This window comes from Equus caballus, chromosome 22 (genome assembly GCF_041296265.1).
Source record: "Equus caballus isolate H_3958 breed thoroughbred chromosome 22, TB-T2T, whole genome shotgun sequence".
Taxonomy (NCBI): domain Eukaryota; kingdom Metazoa; phylum Chordata; class Mammalia; order Perissodactyla; family Equidae; genus Equus; species Equus caballus.
This window is the reverse complement of record NC_091705.1, coordinates 37,847,443-37,863,568: the sequence shown is the minus strand read 5'-3', so window position 1 is coordinate 37,863,568 and position 16,126 is coordinate 37,847,443. Positions and strand designations below refer to the sequence as shown.

General features: G+C 50.3%; 1 long non-coding RNA gene across 1 annotated transcript; it reads left to right on the top strand.

The window, feature by feature from the left end:
* The first annotated feature begins 1,766 nt into the window (after positions 1-1,766).
* LOC111770022 (uncharacterized) lies at positions 1,767-8,458 on the top strand. The gene is made up of 4 exons (XR_002802923.2): positions 1,767-1,965; positions 2,638-3,160; positions 3,592-3,666; positions 7,817-8,458. It is a non-coding gene; the product is annotated as an uncharacterized lncRNA (long non-coding RNA).
* The last annotated feature ends 7,668 nt before the right edge of the window (positions 8,459-16,126 follow it).

Here is a 16,126-nt window from a genome sequence, read left to right as displayed (position 1 = left end):
AGTTTTCTCTCCTCCTTCGTTCCGGCAGCACCACGCTCCTCGACAGCGAGGCCTTGTTTCAAAAGCAGGAGTCTGGATTCCTCTTCTGCAACAGCCGTGAGCTTGACCCACTGGAGGATTCCACACCCTTGGCCGTAGAGATTGGATCAAGGATGAACACACGATTCAGTGGCACTCAATTCTGGGACTTCTGTTGAAACTGTGAGACAGAAAAGTCATTTTTCTACCAGGGCTGCTGAGGGTGTGACTAGGTGCCAGGATAGAACAACCTGACTGAGGATGAGACCGCAGAGGGCAAGACAGAGCTGAGAGGTGGATGGGATCACTTCCTGATACTATCATTTGAGTACCTGGATCCAGCCATGCCTGAAGCTGTTACCTCTGGACCTTTTAATAACAAGAGCTAGGACCATCTCCTCCCTGCCTGTTTTTCCTTTTTCAGTCATTTTGATTTGGATTCTGTCAGTTGCAATCAGGATAGGGTGACTAATACAAAGACCAACATAGAAAAGATCTGAGATGTGCTGATAGATGCTAACTTACTTCAACCATAAGACCCCAACAGAGAACATCTTCTCTGATGCGAACAAAATGTTGCCTTTTAATTGGGGCTGATATAGTTTCTCATCTTAACGTTGTGGTCACTTCAGCAGGACTCAGTGTGGGTCACGGTGTGCTGGATGCTCCCCTGATGCTGCGTAAATCTCACAGAGGCTGTCTGTGAACATGGAGACGTCACAGGCTGAACCGAGCTGAAATTCACTGCCTCATCATTTATCTTTTCCTATAAGACAAAGAGAAAGAAATACAACATGCAAAATTATTAATGTTTGGCAAAAAAAGGTACATAAAATTAAAATCTTAATTTTTTTGAAACTTCCAGATGAGTATTGTTTGATCTGGACTTCCTTTCTATAGTCCAAGTGTTTTCTTCTCATTCATTACGAAACAAAAAATTAACTCTAGTTTAGCTTTTTATTTCTTCCTAGATATTATCTTTAACTTGCTATGGTCCCACGTCTCCTAAAGCCATTGAAGATGATGCATTTGTTTACAGCGACGCTTCAAATATTTTCTTAAAAACTATTTCAGTTTTGGCAAGATTCAGAATCCATAAACACATTCTGTCATGCATTCTCTTACTGTTTACATATTTCCTTAAAAGCAGGGATTTTCCTTCTGTTTTTGAGTTACGTTTATGCCCTTTCTTATTTGCTTTATAGCTTGCTGCCACGAGACAAAAATCTGTCCAAAGAAAAGAATAATTCCTATCTCCTCCCTCAAAATTTCTAATAAGTCTCCTCGTATATTCCGGAATCTCTTTCTTCTTGAAGGACTCAAATGGGCCTTGAAAATCCATGTTGTCACATGTTTATCAGAGGAGAGGAAAAGGCCCTCAAGCGTTCATATCCTTGCATCCGGGTTGTTAGGGGGCAGCGCCGTGGGAACCAGGCTTGCAGGCTTCCCCTGGGAGAAAGATACCACAAGGCAAGGTCTCGGAAAAGGGGAGAAGAATGAGTTCGTCACCGAAGCTGGAACGTGGCTTAAAGTGAGGAATGGCGGCTCACTGCGTTGTGTAGTTGTGAGTGTGTAATAATAAAAGGAGCCCTACAGCATCCGTCCCTAAGGCACTTTTTAATTTATTTTTTTTGTCCTGGATGCACAATCACCCACAGCAAGAGGCGTGCCATTCTCACACGCGGGCCGACCTGCGCTCCTGGACGCGGTCGGGCGCGTCTCGAGGACCCGCCTGTGGCTGTGACGATGGAGGCACCGCCACGTGCAGCCGGCCTCTGCCTCTCGACGGGGAGGGGTCGGGTGGGGGCCGGCGGGGGCGGCGCAGGGTCTCCCCTGCGAGGCCAGGCGGAGGTTCGCGGCTCCAGGTGCCCGCTCTGCTCCTCCCAGAAGCTGGACTCACGGGAAACGCAGGCCCGGCCGCCCCGCGAGCCCTCTATTTACAGCCAGGTCGGTCCTCTCAAGGCCAAGGCCACCCGGGGGACCAACATGGAACAGCCGGCTCCTTCCGGCTGCCTCCTTGGAGAAAGAGGGGCTGGGGGCGGGAGCGCTGGGGGCCCGTCCCTGCTCCCCAGGCCGCGTCCACGCGGGAAAGTGCTCCTGTCCCTACGTGTCCTCCGCAGCCGGGTGGGGCCAGAGCGGCGCTGCCCCCGGGGTCTGGGGGGCGGCCGGCCGGGGCGGGCACTCCCGATGGCGCGGGGCCGCGGGGCTGTCGTGCTGGTGATGATGAAGCCGGGAGTTTGGGCCACCGACAGTCGCCGGCGCCCCAGGAGGGGGGCGCGCGTGTGCCCGGCGCCCCATCGCGCAGCACGAGGGCTCAGAGACGCCCACAGGCGAAGCGGCTGATGATGGGCCCGGGAGCACAGCGCGGAGCGGATCCAGGAGCTCAGATCTCATCTGGGTCCGACGTCCCCTCTCTCCTTCCTCTCCTTTCCCTCCCTCCCTCCCTCTATTTCTTCTTTCCCTCGATTGCACTGGAAAATGCCTCGGGGTGCAAAATGAGACGTCTTTTTGTCGAGTCATCTGAGAAGTCGAACAGCCAGACTGATGAGAACGTGCCCCTGATTAAGCCCAGCATCTGATGTGACATTCTCTGTGGTTACGTTTACTTCCCGTTTCTAGGGCTTGTGAAGGAGGCGGCGCTGAGAAGGCAGCCTTGGGAGGTCCAAGGCGTCTGAAGATTTCATCAGGACGTGCCCCCTGTGGCTCCTCCCCGGGGTTTGGGGTCACGAGGATGTTGCCGCCTGGGACCCCTCCTGGTTACTGCCGTGAACCCGCCGGGCGCGGGGCCTCCTGCCACCTCGACGTCCGGGCTCCAGGCTCCCGGATCTGGGCCCTTCTCGACAAAGCCGCAAGAGACCCGTGGCCCCTACTTAGAGAGCAGAGCTACCAAACGCCTGGTCACTCAGGCCAGTGACCTCCCACGGGCATCCTGGGGTCCCCCCTCTTCTCCAGCCTACCTTGAAGACGCTAAATTTGAAACAGGCTGCGAGTCTTTCCGCCCCCATCCTGCTCTCCAGTGGGCAGCTCCGTCGTTGCTGGGGTCACTGCCCCCCTATCCTCTGCCTACCCAGAAATCTACTCTCAACATCCACCCAGAGCCAGAGAGAGCTCCGGGAAATCAAATGAGCTCCTCTCACCTGGAGTGAGTGTTTCAGTGGCTTCCCACTGCACCTGGGAGAAAGTGACCCCCAGCCCCCATCATATCGCACAAGGCTCCCAGGATTCCTGCAGGTTCCCCCAAGTTGTCTCCTACCACCCACCCCCTCACTCCTCCCATTCCAGCCACACTTGCCTTCCGGCTCTTCCTCCAACACCCAAAGTCTTCCTGCTTCAGGGCCTTTGCACGTACTGCCCCCTCTTCTGGAATGCTCTTCCCTCAGCTCTCCCATGACCTGCTCCCTCATGCCCTTCCATGCTCTGCTCAGGTGTCACCTGCTCAGAGGACAGCCCTGACCACCTGTCTAAAGAAGCCCTCGGCACCCACGTCGTGTCCCTACTTCCTGCACAGAACTTGTCGCCATGTGAAATTGATGTACTCATTTTATACCCTTCTGTTGTCATTTTCACCCACAGGAATGTCAACCACGTGAGAGAAGAAACTGTCTGTTCGCTGTGGATCCCTGCTCTGAGAACGGGGTCAGCCACAGGGTGAGTTCTTGATTTGTGTTTGTTGAGTAATTGAACGAGCAAGAAGAATCATAAGATGGAATTCCAAGAATTCCAAAATAAGTATTTAGATCATAGAATGTTCGAGTCAGAAGGAGCCCTTGGAAACCATTCAGCCAAACCCATTCCTTTTGCAGATGGGTGAACTGAGACCCAGGAGGACAAAGTGCCTGCTCCACACCCCAAGCCAGGGGCCCTGCTCTGTGCGGGGGGATCCGCCTGCGTGGTTGTGGGGGCCACTTGTGGCTGTCGGGCGTCATCTATCCCTGACACATGGCCAAGGAAGATAGGGACAAAAGGCACAAATATGCCAAAAGACAAAAGACTAAAAGCCACATGGTTCAGAGGAGACAGAGCTGGAGGCTGGGTGCCCAGTGGCCTGGAAAGCTCCCAGAGGACGAGGGGTCTGAATGGCTTGAGGAGCCGGTGGACCCAAACTTTGAGGGTCAACTCATGGGAGGGCCTTAGGCAGGAACAGGCTGAGGCAAATCCCTCAAGAAGGTAATTCAGGGACAGAAGCATCCGCTGGCTGCCTGTCACAGCCAGGGGCCTTTCACACAGAAATCAGATCATGTGTTCGCTGCCTGGAACCTTAGCTGCTTCTGTACTGAGGCAGCTCAACAGACGACCACAAACCGGGTGGCTTCAGACAGGGGTGATTTGTCTCTCAAGTTCAGGAAACCGGAAGTCTGAAATGGGGGGCAGGGTCGGTCCCTCCTGGGGCTCCGAGGCAGCATCTGTTCCAGGCCCCCTCCAGCTTCTGGTGGGGACCGGCCTCCTTGGGGTCCCTTGGCTTGTAGATGCATCGCTCCCATCTCTGCCTCACGGTCACACGACCTTCTCCATGTGTGTCTTCACACGGCTTCAGACAAGGACGCTAGTCATTGTATTTAGCGTCACCCGAACCCAGTACGACCTCATCTTAACTAATCACATCTGCAAAGACCCTCTTTCCAAAGAAAGTCACATTCTGAGGTTCCGGGAGGGGCAACGCTATTCAACCCAGTGCAGCTTCCCATTCTCCCGGATTGAAAGCTGAGCCCTCTCCAGGCCTGTGGGGCAGAGCAGCCTGGTGCTTGAGACGAGGAGGCTGGAGCTGGCCTGCCCGGGTGAGCACCCAGCTCGGTCGTCACCCCCGTGTACCTGGTGGTGGGTCATGGCTCCCTGTTCTTTATTCCCCTTTTGCCACATGATGTCACGGGGCCTCCCAATGATGTAGGATGGCCAGGTGACCTGCTCTGCTCAATGGGGCACTCGTGGGCTTGACCACGCAGAGGCCCTAAGTGCACTTGTGGGATCCGGCTTGGTTCTTGGCTTCTGGAAGGTCCTGCCCCGAGGAGCTGCCCTCCTAGGGCTGATGAGAGCTTCGCAGGGCTGACCTGAGGCCGATCCCCAGCCTGCGGCCAAGCCCAGCAGCCCGGTGACCCTCCACAGAGTCACCCCATCGAGCCCAACTCAGATCAGCTGAACCCAGACAACCTGCCCTCCGCGAGCTGGGAAGTAAGTCACTGTGTTTGGATGGTTCGTTACAGATCAACACTGGGACAGTGGCCGAGGAAAACAGAAAAACGCCGCTGGGCACTCAACCCCCCTCTCGGTTTCCCCATCTGTAAAATGGGGCTGATAACAGTACTGGCCTCCTCAGTTGTTGTGAGGGTGAAGTGAGATAATAAAGGTAAAGTGGCACGTGGTGAGTATCAGTGAGCTTCAGCGCCATGCTATCACCAGGCCCAGCACGACCCTGTCATCTCACGTCCCCTCCATCACTTGGTTGAAGGCAAAGGCCTCCTCCTCCTGTTTCTGGAAAACTCTCTGCCTTTGTGATCTTCCCGATCTCCACGAGGGTGGGTCTCCTTGTCCTCTGAGCTCAGCTCCGATGGCCCATTCGCAGAAGCGCCCTCCCGAGAGCTCGGCTGCCCCTGAGGCCGCTGCCCGTCTGCTTGTTAGCGTCTGTCCACAGCCAGAGGGCAGGAGCTCCTTCTCTTTTGTCCTCTAGAGCGTCCCAGGACTTGAACCAGCCGACACATACTAGGTGCTCAATTAATACTGTGAACCTATTCTCAAGGGCAGACCAAGCCTTCTCTTTACGTGTGTGTCCCCAGCAAATCGCATCCAACACCTTCCTTGCTCCATGTCTCTTCCAGGGGCGGAGGCAAGAGCAGATGAGGTCCCTGCCCCACGGAGCTCCCACGTTGGCAGGAGAGAGACAGGAATGTGAAATCGAGCGGGGCCGCACGTGGCCGGTGGTGAAGGTTGCCAAGAGGGAAGCACAGCAGGATAGGGAGGCGGGGACAGGAGTGGTGCGGGCTCAACAGGCTGTTCAGGGAGGGACTCACTGAGACAGTGACATGGGGCAAGGGGCCTGAAGAAATGAGCAGGGGGCACGAGTGTTCTGCAGGGAGCGTTCAAGGCAGAGGGCACAGCCGGTACAAGGCCCGTGTGTGCGAGGAGCAGTGGGGGCCAGAGTGGCTGCAGGGAGGTGGACGAGGGAACTGTGGGGGCCGAGGTCAGAGAGGTGACAGGACGGGATCCGTGTACGACCTTGAGGGCCAGTGAAAGGACGCTGGCATTCCCTGTGCGTGTCAGAGCCCTTGGATGGGTCTGAGCACAGGAGTGACGTGCTCTGAGTTCATTTTAGGTGACCCCTCAGGCTGTGTGTGGGGCCAGACTGTGGGGCAGAGGGCAGAAGCAGCCGGACCTGCGAGGAGGCCGCCAGGGCGGGGGCAGGAAGGTGCAGGCCGGGGTCACCAGTGCCAGCTCTGGGATTTGCACCTGAGGGTCGGCTGACGGGATCTGCTGATGGATGGGGCGGAGGCGGTAAGAGGGAAACAGACCGTCAAGGAGGACGCCAAGGGCTTTGGGCTGAGCGGCTGGAAGGACTGCCGTGCTCCTGAGTCAGGTGTGGGAGGTCTCAGGAGGAGCAGGCGGGAGCAGGGAGCGGCTGAGAGGCAGAGAGACCTTCCAGAAAGGTCTGGGGTCCTGAGCCAACTTGGCCCCCCCTCAAGAGCTTCCTTCATCTGAGCTGCAAGGACGACCACCTGTGTTGTCCCCGAGCGGGTGACGCCAGCCAGGCTCTGCACTTGTGTCTCCCTCCGAGAGACAAAGGTCAATGTCACAGCAGTCTGCTCTGATGCTGGCTTCAAGCCAAGGCCCTTAATGTTCAATGAGAAATCTGCATTGATGAAATTTTCATTAAAGAAATGTTATCCCTTTCCCTCGCCTTGTTATTCCGTGGCTGTGGGTATCAGGCTAATTTGGGTTTGATTACCCCGATGATCTGAAGATTGGAGCATTATTAAAAATTTAGATGAGCAATGATAGGTCTGCGCCTCCCTCTCCTCTCTCAGCCGGAGCACAGGGGCTCTGCTAACGATCACAACGAATTCGGGGCAGACACGGCAATTAGAGGAGTATCGATAGTTCGAGGGGGCTTCAACCCCTCTGCCTCCAACGGAAATCGGCTGGGTGGCTTCCAGGGCACTCAGATTTAATTGATAAAATGCAGCAAAAGAGAATTCCAGTCCTAGACCCAGTTGCAGTCTAATGAGCTGTATGCGTGCCTGAGTGGGTCCCCTCCCCTTCCTGTGCCTGAAACGTGCCCCACGTGTGGAGGAAGGAGCCTGCACCAGGCAGATGCCTAGAAACGGTGCCCGTGGGCTGCGGTCAGCTGCAGAGGGAATCTGTTGGCCAGCTGTTTTTTTATCTGTTTAATGAGCACCTTCCTAGACTTATGATCTCGGGCTCTGTGTTTCCTGTCTATTAATTGTCTGATTCTCCCAACCACCATGAGAGACAGATGCTCTCATCATTCCCACCTCACGGATGGGGAAACTCTGACCAAGAGGGCTGACGTGGTTTACTCTGGGTCACCTGCCAGGCAGGAGCAAGGGCACGAGTTGAACTCAGTGGTTTGTCCTCCAAACCCTGCTTTAACACCTGTGCTACAATTCCTCAGTGTTTCAGAAGTAATTAGGTATCAAATTTAAAACATTTGTAGTTTTCTATAGAAACAGAACTTACATATTAAGAAGTTGGCAGCTCTGGTTCTGTAAAGGTGTCTGTCTCTGGAATGTCACTATTTTGTACTTCATGAGACACTAATTACTAACATCATTTACCATTTGTCTGTCAGGAGAGATGGCAGCTTTCAAAACGGGAGCCCAATCTTTCAACAAGCCCAAGAGAAAAACTGGCAATGTGCAGGGGGGAAAACCTATTTGAAAGCATCAGAGAGCGACTTAGGCTGCCAGGACCTGAGGGACCAGCATCTCATACCGAGGGACATGCACTGAGGGGAGCCCTACATCCTCCACCTCCTTCCTCTTTGAGGATTTCCCAATTCGTAAGTCGGGGGTGAGTGCCGACAGAAACCGAGAACCTTTCAGCAAGCTCATGAATCTGGGGACAAAACACTTGAAGTTGGAGGCCCCAAGGCAGCCAGGGTTTGAGGGCCCGAGATCTCAGAGAAGATAGGACCCCCTAGAAGAGGCTCTGATTTGCTGCAGTGTTTTCGCTTTTGAAGCATTTGCTGATTCCTAAGCTGTACAGACATGAGGCTCAGAGGACAAGCAGAAATTGAGCAGGTGAGAGGCCGAGAAAGTGAGCAACGTCTGCACCAATATCATGACGCCCTAACAGCCGAACTTGGAGTTCGGTTGTCACCCAACAGGTGGAGCCACGGAAAATGAACGCTGGTTTCCATTGAGTCCTCCAACAGACTTGTTCTAGGAAGTAAGGACAAACCAAATAAACCAGATCTCATAAAAATGGAAAATCAGTCTTGAATCATTACAATCATGGTAACCTGTCCTTACTCTAGTGGCTGTCAGGGCAAAAAAGGTAAGTCTGCTTCAGGAAAAATATAACATCATCCACAGACACTACACTATTTCAAACAAAATGCCTAACCAGCATTCATAAAAATATTACCAGACATGTCAGAAAGAGGACCAAATAACCAAAAACCAAGAGCAAACAAAACAAGAGATAGACAATAAGAAAAAGCTCACAGATGACTGGTTAATGAGGTTGTTGGAGATAAACTGTAAAATATCTGTTATTAACATATTCAATAAAAAGATGACAAGATGGAAAACTTTATTAGAGAAACAGAATATCTAAAAAATAATCACATGAATATTTGCTAACTGGGAAAATACAATAACAGAAATTAAAAAGACAATAGGCTGGTGTAATAGCCAGTTAAACAAAGCAGAAGATAGAATTGTTGGAAATATCCATACTGAAGCTTGGCGACCAAAGAGGATTGCAGGTACACAAAAGAGCCTTAGACATCTGGGCCAGGGTGAATAGGTCTAACGTGAGTGTAACTTAAATCCTAAAAACAGGGGAAAGAGACTGTCAGAAGTGCTGTATGAAGGTATATAACTGAGGCTTCTTCAAAGTTGAAAGACACTAAGTCAGAGATTCAGGAACCCCTGGCATGTTAACACAAAGAAATACATACCTGAAAGAAAACAATGGCCAATCTAGAACTTTATTCTGTTAAAATTATCCTTTGAAGGTGGATAATCAATAAATGTTTTCATGGAAGCAAAAACAGATCATTCATAGTCAGCAGATGTGCATTAAAATAAATACCAAATGGAATTGTTTAGGAAGAAGGAAAAATGATTCTAAATGAAGAATACAGGAAAAACGAAGACTAATAGAAAGGGTAAATATGTTGGAAAATTTAACCATGAGTGCACAAAATAGCAATAGTAATAATAATTTGTGGAGGTTTATGATATATGTGGAATTAAATTACTTGCCAAGGATGACACAACAGCCAGAAGGAGGTTCTATCATTCTAAAGAGCTCCAAAGCTCTCCCATTGTCCGAGTGGTAAAGTTGTGATTTAAGGTAGATTCTAAAAGGTTGAAGATACATGTTGTCATCTGTAGGGTATCCACTAAAGAAAAACAGAAGAAGCCAAGATGGCGCCATGAGTAGTCCTCTTTGTCTCTCGCCCTTCGAGTCTACAATTATTTGGACACTTATCGCTTGACAAAGGATATCCAGACAGCATCTCAGGACGTCTGAGACACCCACGCGACTATACATCGGAAGGCGGACGGACTTTCCTCCGGGAGGATGTGGAAATAGGTGAAAACTCTCCGACCCCGACGGGCAGCCTAGTACCCGCAAGCGGCTTTCTTCCAACGGACGCCCCCAGAGGATCCACACACATCTAGGGCAGGAGCGAGAACACAACAGAGGAGCGACGGTGGAAACAGGTGACCAGAACCCTACTTAAACCCCCCGCAATTACTCCTAAACGCAGAGGGAAACTTTGGAGTTGCACACCTGAGCCCGCGGGGAGAGTCTCTCCCCGCCATTGGCGGGGAGACACGGCCTGGTGCTCGGGGCGCCCGGAGGGTCCCAGAGAGACGCCCGCCCCGGGGGACTAGGGATTGCCGGAGATCTCGGAGAGGACCGGGGCGGGGGAACTTTCAAAGGCGGGTCCGGCGACCCGGTGGGGAAGCGCCGGAGCTCCGCCAGGCAGCAGACAAAACTCTCTGTCTGCCGGTAGCAGAGGGGCCACGCTGAGCACTCAGGGCTCCCGGCAGAGGCCCGGAGAGAAGCCCAGAGGGCGGGGCGACCCCCAGCTGCCGTTGCCCGCCCCGGGGGACTAGGGATTGCCGGAGATCTCGGAGAGGACTGGGGCGGGGGAACTTTCAAAGGCCGGATCGGCGACCCGGAGGGGAAGCGCCGGAGCTCCGCCAGGCAGCAGACAAAACTCTCTGTCTGCCGGTAGCAGAGGGGCCACGCTGAGCACTCAGGGCTCCCGGCAGAGACCCGGACAGAAGCCCAGAGGGCGGGGCGACCCCCAGCTGCCGTTGCCCACCCCGTGGGACTAGGGATTGCCGGAGATCTCGGAGAGGACCGGGGCGGGGGAACTTTCAAAGGCCGGATCGGCGACCCGGAGGGGAAGTGCCGGAGCTCCCCCAGGCAGCAGACAAAACTCTCTGTCTCCCGGTAGCAGAGGGGCCACGCTGAGCACTCAGGGCTCCCGGCAGAGGCCCGGAGAGAAGCCCAGAGGGCGGGGCGACCCCCAGCTGCCGTTGCCCGCCCGTGGGACTAGGGATTGTCAGAGATCTTGGAGAGGACCGGGGCGGGGGAACTTTCAAAGGCGGGTCCGGCGACCCGGTGGAGAAGCGCCGGAGCTCCGCCCGGGCAGCAGACAAAACTCTCTGTCTGCCATTAGCAGAGGGGCCACGCCCAGCATTCAGGGCTCCCGGCAGAGGCTCGGACAGAAGCCCAGAGGGCGGGGCGTCCCCCAGCTGCCGTTGCCCGCCCCGTGGGACTAGGGATTGCCGGAGATCTCGGAGAGGACCGGGGCGGGGGAACTTTCAAAGGCGGGTCCGGCGACCCGGAGGGGAAGCGCCGGAGCTCCGCCAGGCAGCAGACAAAACTCTCTGTCTGCCGGTAGCAGAGGGGCCACGCCCAGCATTCAGGGCTCCCGGCAGAGGCTCGGACAGAAGCCCAGAGGGCGGGGCGTCCCCCAGCTGCCGTTGCCCGCCCCGTGGGACTAGGGATTGCCGGAGATCTCGGAGAGGACCGGGGCGGGGGAACTTCCAAAGGCGGGTCCGGCGACCCGGAGGGGAAGCGCCGGAGCTCCGCCAGGCAGCAGACAAAACTCTCTGTCTGCCGGTAGCAGAGGGGCCACGCTGAGCATTCAGAGCTCCCGGCAGAGGCCCGGAGAGAAGCCCAGAGGGCGGGGCGACCCCCAGCTGCCGTTGCCCACCCGGTGAGGCTAGGGATTGCCGGAGATCTCGGAGAGGACTGGGGCTGGAGAGAGTTCCAGAGACCCAGCTTAGTAGCCTAGGGGGAAACCCTACAGGCTCACAGAAGCCTTAGGGAAAGCCTCTGCACAGCATCAGTAGAAGGCACCCAGCCGCCAGCCACAAGGCTGGAAGACCCCAGGGCAAAAGCAGCATAGCTAGGTGTACTAACCACAGACTGTAGAAGATGCCAATAGCTCTCCTGCGACCCATAGAGGACAAGTGAGATTTGGTGGGTGCCGACAGCAACCGAGCGACAAATAAAAGTGATCCCACCCCTGGCCACTGGAAAAGCCCATAACACCGTTGCAGACCCCAAGGAGAGAGCGCATCTAGGTGGGCAACAACAGTAGGCACCTGCAGCCTGAAGCCCCCCGTGACGGCCCCCACGGCAGAGGAGGGAATCCAAAGGGCCACTGTGGCTACGAAGAGGGGCCCAGGCCCAGTTAGCAACTACGGACAGGGTTCCTGGTTGGTGAAGTATAAACAGCTGCTCCCCCCACCGCAGCAGCTGAAACAAGTGAAAGGAGCAACTAAACTCTATCTCCATGCGGAGGCACAAATCAACATCATCAAGCAATATGAAAAAATACATCAAATCTCCAGAACAGAAAGAAAGTAACAAATACACAGAAATCAATCCCAAAGAAAATGAGATATATAACCTAAATGATGATGACTTCAAAACAGCCATCATTAAAATACTCACTGAGTTAAGAGAGAATTCTGACCGACAACTCAACGAGTTCAGGAGCTATGTCACAAAAGAGTTTGATACGATAAAGAAGAACCAAACAGAAATACTGGAAATGAAGAACACAATAGAGGAGATTAAGAAAAATCTAGATGCTCTGAACAGTAGGGCCGATAATATGGAGGAAAGAATTAGCAATTTGGAAGATGGCAATATAGAATTGTTGCAGGCAGAGGAGGAGAGAGAAGCAAGACTTAAAAGAAATGAAGAAACTCTCCGAGAATTATCAGACACAATTAGGAGATGCAACGTAAGGATTATAGGTATACCAGAGGGAGAAGAGAAGGAGAAAGGGGCAGAAAACCTATTCAAAGAAATAATGGCTGAGAACTTCCCAAATCTGGTGAGGGAGATGGATCTTCAGGTGACAGAAGCCAATAGATCTCCAAACTTTATCAATGCAAGAAGACCAACTCCACGGCATATAGCAGTGAAGCTAGCAAAAGTCAACGACAAGGAGAAAATATTAAGGACAGCCAGGCAAAAGAAACTAACCTACAAAGGAACCCCCATCAGGCTATCAGCAGATTTCTCAGCAGAAACTTTACAGGCTAGAAGAGAGTGGAATGATATATTCAAAAATCTGAAGGACAAAAACCTACAGCCGAGAATTCTCTACCCAGCGAAAATATCCTTCAAATACGATGGAGAAATAAAAACTTTCCCAGATAAACAAAAATTAAGGGAGTTCATTGCCACAAAACCTCCTCTTCAGGAAATCCTCAGGAAAACCCTCATTCCTGAAAAATCCAAAAAAGGAAAGGGGCTACAAAACCAAGAGCAGAGGAGATAAGTAGAAGGACAACAACAGAGAGTAGCAGCTCTACATCAGAACAGATTAAACCATGGGACGAGAAACAAAGGAAACTGAAGAAAACCGGAAAACAAGACACAAAATGGTAGTGGTAGGCCCCCACGTCTCAATAATCACTCTAAATGTAAACGGATTGAACTCCCCAATCAAAAGACACAGAGTGGCAGGATGGATCAAAGAACAAGATCCAACAATATGCTGCCTCCAGGAAACACACCTCAGCCCCAAAGACAAACACAGACTCAGAGTGAAGGGATGGAGAACAATACTCCAAGCTAATAATGAACAAAAGAAAGCAGGTGTCGCTATACTAATATCAGACAAGGTAGATTTCAAAGCAAAACAGATAAAGAAAGACAAAGAGGGACAGTATATAATGATAAAAGGGACTCTCCACCAAGAAGACATAACACTTATAAATATATACGCACCCAACACAGGAGCACCAAAATTTGTAAAGCAACTCTTAATAGAACTAAAAGAAGACATCAACAACAATACAATAATAGTAGGGGACCTCAACACACCATTAACACCAATGGACAGAACATCCAGACAGAAAATCAACAAGGAAATAATAGAATTAAATGAAAAATTAGACCAGATGGACTTAATAGATATATATAGAATACTTCATCCAAAAACAGCAGGTTACACATTCTTCTCAAGTGCACATGGAACATTCTCAAGGATTGACCATATTTTGGGAACCAAAGCAAACATCAATAAATACAAGAGAGTTGAAATAATATCAAGCATCTTTTCTGATCATAACGCTATTAAACTAGAAATCAACTACAAGAAAAAAGCAGAGAAAGGTGCAAAAATGTGGAGACTAAACAACACGCTTCTCAACAAACAATGGATCATTGAAGAAATTAAAGAAGAAATCAAATATTATCTGGAGACAAATGAAAATGAGAACACGACATACCAAATCATTTGGGATGCAGCAAAAGCAGTCCTAAGAGGGAAATTCATCGCAATACAGGCTCACCTCACTAAACAAGAAAAAGCTCACGTAAGCAACCTCAAACGACACCTAACAGAACTAGAAAAAGAAGAACAAACAAGGCCCAGAGTCAGTAGAAGGAGGGAAATAATAAAAATAAGAGCAGAAATAAACGATATTGAAACAAAAAAGACAATAGAAAGGATCAATGAAACAAAGAGTTGGTTCTTCGAAAGAATTAACAAAATTGACAAACCCCTAGCCAGACTCACCAAGAAAAGAAGAGAGAAATCGCAAATTAATAAAATCAGGAATGACAGAGGAGAAATCACAACAGATACCAATGAAATACAAGAGATCATAAGAGAATACTATGAAAAACTATATGCCAACAAATTGAACAACCTGGAAGAAATGGACAAATTCCTAGACTCCTACAATCTCCCCAAACTGAATCAGGAAGAAATGGAGAATCTGAATAGACCAATCACAAGTAAGGAAATAGAAACGGTAATCAAAAACCTCCCCAAAAACAAGAGTCCAGGACCAGACGGCTTCTCTGGAGAATTCTACCAAACATTCAAAGAAGACTTAATACCTATTCTCCTCAAACTGTTCCAGAAAATTGAGAAAGATGGAGAACTCCCTAACACATTCTATGAAGCCAACATCACTCTGATCCCCAAACCTGACAAGGACAACACAAAGAAGGAGAACTACAGGCCGATATCACTGATGAACATAGATGCAAAAATCCTCAACAAAATTTTGGCAAACCGATTACAGCAATACATCAAAAAGATTATACACCATGATCAAGTGGGATTTATACCAGGGACACAGGGATGGTTCAACATCCGCAAGTCAATCAACGTGATACACTACATTAACAAAATGAAAACCAAAAACCACATGATCATCTCAATAGATGCAGAGAAAGCATTCGACAAGATCCAACACCCATTTATGATAAAAACCCTCAGTAAAATGGGTATAGAAGGAAAGTACCTCAACATAATAAAGGCCATATATGATAGACCCACAGCCAACATCATACTCAATGGACAAAAGCTGAAAGCCATCCCTCTGAGGACAGGAACAAGACAAGGGTGCCCACTTTCACCACTCCTATTCAACATAGTTCTGGAGGTGCTGGCCAGAGCAATTCGGCAGGAAAAAGAAATAAAAGGAATCCAAATAGGTAACGAAGAAGTAAAACTCTCGTTGTTTGCAGACGACATGATCTTATACATAGAAAACCCCAAAGAATCCACAGAAAAACTATTAGAAATAATCAACAACTACAGCAAAGTAGCAGGGTATAAAATTAACGTGCATAAATCAGTAGCATTTCTATACACTAACAATAAACTAACAGAAAAAGAACTCAAGAACTCTATCCCATTCACAATCGCAACGAAAAGAATAAAATACCTTGGGATAAACTTAACCAAGGAAGTGAAGGATCTATACAATGAAAACTACAAGACTCTCTTGAAAGAAATAGGCGATGACATAAAGAGATGGAAAGACATCCCTTGCACATGGATTGGAAGAATAAACATAGTTAAAATGTCCATACTACCTAAAGCAATATACAGATTCAATGCTATCCCAATCAGAATCCCAAGAACATTTTTCACAGAAATTGAACAAACAATCCTAAAATTCATATGGGGCAACAAAAGACCGCGAATTGCTAAAGCAATCCTGAGCAAGAAAAACAAAGCCGGCGGAATCACAATCCCCGATTTCAAAGCATACTACAAAGCTACAGTGATCAAAACAGCATGGTACTGGTACAAAAACAGGTCCACAGATCAATGGAACAGAATTGAAAGCCCAGAGATAAAACCACACATCTATGGACAGCTAATCTTCGACAAAGGAGCAGAGGGCCTACAATGGAGAAAAGAAAGTCTCTTCAACAAATGGTGCTGGGAAAACTGGACAGCCACATGCAAAAGATTGAAAATTGACCATTCTTTTTCACCACACACCAAAATAAACTCAAAATGGATCAAAGACCTAAAGATTAGGCCTGAGACAATAAGTCTTTTGGAAGAGAATATAGGCAGTACACTCTTTGACATCAGTTTCAAAAGAATCTTTTCGGACACTGCAACTCCTCAGTT